We start from the raw sequence: 5460 nt of genomic DNA, 5'->3' as shown, positions 1-5460 counted from the left end.
TTAATTAGGTGCAACCAGGTGGGCTAATTGGCATCTCAGACCCACATAAATCCTTTCACCAGCTATATGGGGGAGGTACCCCATCACACTTGCCCTTGCAGGAGGGATGTACATGGAGGTCTGACCAGCCCTTTGTCTGGCTTAGATTACTTCAGAATGTTCATAACCCTAAAACAATGCTCAAACCTCAGGTCAGACCACTGCTGAAAGGGATTAAAAAAATACTGGAAGAACCAGAGCCTGGAACAATCCCCGTTAAGAACACAAGAAAAAAAAGTTAAGTTTTATCAAGCCAAACAGGACAAGAATCCACCCCGCCCCCAAACTCCTGAAAGGGCAACACAATAAGTGGACAGTAAGTGATTTGTGTATAAAAAGCAGAGGTGGGTGGGTTAGTCACTATAAGTAATATGTATTGGGAATTTAGCCCTTTGTATTCTCCTTGCCAATTGTTCGCAAACCAATCCAGATTTCTCCAGATGGATCTGTAATTTCTGATGAGGATTTTCAAAGGCATCTGTGGGAGTTAGGGAAGTTAGAAATTCCGTGGCATTTTGGTGCCTAATTCCCTTAAAGGCTGTCTCCATATTCAAAGGACGTTTCTGAAATGTCTGGACAAATCATTTGCAACCTATGAGGTGTTTGCAAGCTGTTCACGTCGACTGTTTGCTATTCATCATGTGTGATTTGTCACGTGGTACTTTTCCTGCTCTTTGATTGGATGACTGATAGCTTTAAATCAAGACAGTAAACAATGATGAATAGCCAAGAAGTCACTTATGGTTCACTTTTGTCGACAAAACAAACTTGTGTGAATGTTTGTGGTACCGTCTAGATTCATAAACATTTTTCCCCACTACCCAGAAGTCATCCAAATATTTAAGTAAACCCATAATGAAATTCCATAGAGAACAGCAAAGCCAAGTCAGACTGTGGGTTTGTCAGTATGTTCAAAATTCTGTTTATTTCATTAGCTGACAAGGTCCATGCAAAAAAGTATTTGACACTGTCCCTTTAAAAGCCATAATCCAAAAGAAGTCATGATCCATTCTAGAGCTGCCGAACAATACCTGACTTTCTCCTTGCAGGGTCCTGTGCAGTTCCATCATCCATATATTGGATGTCAAACCATATGGTCTAAGCCGCTTTTTAAAAAACACTTGCCTGAATGGATTGGAGGATTTTTAAAACTGCTGAGATTTTAATCGAAACAGAAACATTGCAACATTTAGAAGTGAATGGATTTGACTCCAGAAGTGCCAGAGGGGAATGGGAGTGGGTGCGGGAAACAACTAAATCTTTTACCTGTCTCTCTTCGCCACCATTGCAAAACCCTCTGTTGAAACATAAGACAAGCTGAGTTGCCATATTCTAAACAAAACACAATGTTTTATTATACCACACTTCTGCCCTTGGGAACTCAGAGTCGGAATTTTCAGCCCTCTTGGGGTTTAAGGTATACAAACACTGGCTGCCTTGCTATTGCAATGTAGGGGCTCCTGATTTTCTTTAATGATGGCAAAACTGGAGAGCAGCACAAGCTGGAACTTCACATAAAAAATTCTGAAAAGCTCTGCTATGTTTATCTTCACTTTCCCATCCTGGGGTTTTCACCCACTGGGACCTGAAACAAGTATTTAAAAAAAAAAATGTGGATGGGGGGGGGTGTATTTTCTTTTACAGATTTAAGGAAAATTCAAAAGCTGGATTTTGAAGGTTAGCTCTGTATGTTACAAAATGTGTCAGTGTGAGTAATGAGGACAGAAGATGTGCCAGAAGGGTCATGGAACAGAAAGAGCATAGAAGGGGGATGTTGTCCAAGAAGTACATGTGAAATAGGCCTGGGTTTGAAATGCAATACAGGACGAAGCGAAAGAAAGATCGAGTCATAGATATTGAGTCCAGAAGGACCACTAGAATCATCAAGTCAGCCCTCCTCCAGAAAGAGGCCATAGAAGTCCCATGCAGAAACTCCTGCCATGGAAGCAAGTGTTTTTCCTGCTATCTAAGGCCCCCCAGTTCATCAAAGCACTTAAGCACATGTTTAAAGTTAACCTGAACCTTGGGCCTTAGTGAACATTATTGAGATGGATAATTTGTGGATGAACTAGAAGACCATAGGCCAGATCCTGAGCTGATGTAAACTGATGATACTCCATTGATTTCAGTGGTGCTAAACTGATTTACACCAGCTGAGTATATGGTAGATTATCTTTCAGACAAATTGACTGATTGGCAGGATGGAGTAGATGGGTCCAAGTAGATACATATGATGACTAGCCTATCATCCATCTATGCAGTTCAGGTTATTCCTGCCCCCTCCCCAAACCTATTTTACTACATATCTTTATGTTAACTACTGGCAAGTGTACACATTTTGCTTGATATTTTAACCCACTTAGCATGGGACTGGGGACGACAGTCTCCACCTCTGGGCTTCCAATCCAAGTTCTAGTCTCCCTCCCCAGGCTCTTAATCCCAGTCCGATGCTGCCCAGGCTCTTTACCCTGCCAGTCCCAGTCATCTCCTATTCCCTCCCGCTTCATTTCCCACTCCCATCAGCCCAGTTCCTCTTCCTGTCTCAGTCTTTCTCCTCCCCCACTGGCTCCCAGTCTTCCTCAGCTCTCTCCAGGCTTTCCAAACCCCACTCCAGTCTTCCCCTCTGCTGCATCCCCCACCGGGTTCAGCTCTCGTCTTCTGCATTTGAGTCTGGCGGTCTCCCCTCCATGCTTCCTGGGCACCAGTAGGGTGACTGGCAATGAGAATACAGGAGAGACAGACAGTCTCTGTCCTACAGCTGCTGAGAGTACCCATTGCAGGGAAAATACTGCTAAACCCCAACAACCCCAGAATGGAGCATTGTGACAGGGTGCTCTACTCAACTGCACCCCTCTTTAGGTGATTAGCTCTGCCAGGCAGATGCCCCTTCCTGCAGTTGCACTTCATCACTCTCTCTCACTCCAGGAGCTGTAGCATCCTCTTCGCGATACAGCCCTCCAACCAGGTCACTAAGTGGTTTCGCCTTTCAAGGTAGAATCATTCAAAGTCTTTCTGCTCAAGTGGCATCAAGCTGTCATCACACCCACCATCCTGAGCCTGCCATTCCTGCAGTGACCCAGGCAGTCTTCTAGTTCATTGCCTCAAGCACTACCACTGTGCGGTGGTTGGTAGGGGAACCCAGGTTCCTGTCCAGGGCCCTTTACCAAGCAGTCAAGGTGTGCAGCTTCTCTAACCTTACTGCTCTCACCCCTGGACTTCTTCATACCTTACGTCCACCCATTCTAATTGGACACCTCTCTCCTAGAGTCTACTGGGGTCTCAGGGATTCCTATTTCTTCTTCTCTCCGGGAAAGTGACTGTCACTCTTCATCCTGCAGCCCTCTTTCAGTTGCTAGTCTCCGCTTTACGTAAGCCCTGCCTGTTCTCTCACAGGTGAGCTTGCTTGCAATTACCAGCCCACTCCTAGCCTAAATCTCTCCCCTGTTTTCTGCTTGATTGGCTGAGTAGGCCCACCTGGCCTAATTCAACCCCCTCTCGGCCAGTGTGGGGAGCCAGCCGCATCACAAATATGCTCAGTGCTGTCAGTACCAAGGAGTTGTGAGGGGGTGGAGCATGGGGAGTGCAGATGGACTTTTCTGGAGAATCTACCTGCCAAGCTCTAACAAGTCTCTACTAAGTTTATGCAAACGGATTTTTGAACACTTATAACTTGGCCAGATGTGGGTAGTTTTTCACAGGAACAGCAAAAGGTGCATTCCTGACATCAGAGTGACTCCCTTCCCCAACCAAATGTCAAGTCCCTGCTGCAAAACATGAAGGCACTAGTGCTTCTCAATGAAGGAGCGACAAGAATTTTTAAGATGGATAAAACAATGCATTTTTCCCTAATCTCAGTCTGGGCTATGACTGAGCCATTGTTTTGCTGAAGCTTTCCCAAAAAATTCAAAATGAGGCAGATACCCAGCAGCATGGAAAATTTCAGCACAAATGGTTAAAGTTTGGCAAAGTTCTAAGCTTATAATGGGAAGTGTCAGGCAACATGAACTGTAGGTGGTGCTACCAGGTCCATCTGTAATATAGAGGGAACCCACTATGTCAATGTGGATTTAGAGGTGCTCTTCCATTCCTCGTAAATAGCTCCGTCTTCTTTTCCAGTTGGAAAATATGCTTAGTTTTTGTTTGTTTGTTTTTTAAAGGACTGTCCCTTGGGGGGGAAAAACACTAATGAATTTGGTCTAAATTATAGGGGGGGAATATTCATGGAAAACTACTTTCCAAACTGAAATAGTTTTCAACTAATCTTTGTACTTTGCAGGATTCACACCTCCCTGATGTTAACATTCTGCAGGCTCCAGTTTCTGACCCAGTCCACATCAAATTTTGAGACAGGCTGTCAGATCAACACTAATATATTTTTCAAGTATTTAAAACGGCTCCCAGCCACTTCTTCCATTGTGCCCTGCAGAGATGCAGAGGGTACGTGTGTTTTAGGGCATGGAGAGAAAAAGGAGCTTCATTTATTACTGGGTAAAAATAAAAGACAATAATTCAAAGGAAATTAAATCCGCTCCAAATATGTTCAAGTAACATTGAAGGCCTGTCTTAAACCACAAAAATCAAAGAAAGTCAGTGTTACCGTTGCATCCCTGTCCTTAATTTACCCTGATGTGTTAGGAGTAAGATGAGAGTTTCAGCCTTAACTGTGGATTCCTTGGCTGTCTTGCGTGTCCCACTTGATATCACTTTACTACAGTATTTTGTTGGATTTTAGCTCCTCCGTGGCTAAAGGTCAAGGCAAGTGACTCTGCAAGACATCTACTCAAACAAACAATAATAATGCTAGCAAGAGGGTACATGATACTTATGGTTTGCATGTGTGTGTGTGGGGGGGGGGGGGGGAAATCCCATTTCCTAGGCATGCTAGGTTACTGCAGGACATATATATGTGTGAAATCTAATTCAGCCTCCAGTGATGAAAATGCCACCCCTACAACCATCTTTAATAGGCTCTGTAAAATTGAGCCCCTGGCCTTTTGTAGGTGTGTCTACTTCTTCTGGGCAATGGAGTTGCTCCTGATTTACAGAAGTGCAAGTGAGAGGAGAAACAAGCCCATAAGATTAGAGGCCTGGACTATCCACTGCTTTACACTTTGTGTGCGTCTGTCCTTTGAGGTGGAGGTATCATTCCCAGATCAAGGAGACATACCTACTATGCGAGCTCTGATCAAGCTACTGCGGTAGCTACTGAGGGTAGCTGCGGTGGCATGAGGGGCCCACCTGAGTATGTATGGACAGGTAGGTACTTTGGGTGGCTAGCCCTTCCTGGTGTTTATGCCACCCCAACTGCACTATTTTTAACATGCTAGCTCCATCAGAGCTAGCCTGGGTATGTCTGCTCGAGCTGGAAATTACACCTCCAGCTCCCAGGGTAGACAGACCCTGTGTCATCATTTATGCAAA

This window comes from Chrysemys picta, chromosome 4 (assembly GCF_011386835.1).
Source record: "Chrysemys picta bellii isolate R12L10 chromosome 4, ASM1138683v2, whole genome shotgun sequence".
Taxonomy (NCBI): Eukaryota; Metazoa; Chordata; order Testudines; family Emydidae; genus Chrysemys; species Chrysemys picta.
This window is presented reverse-complemented; position numbering follows the sequence as displayed.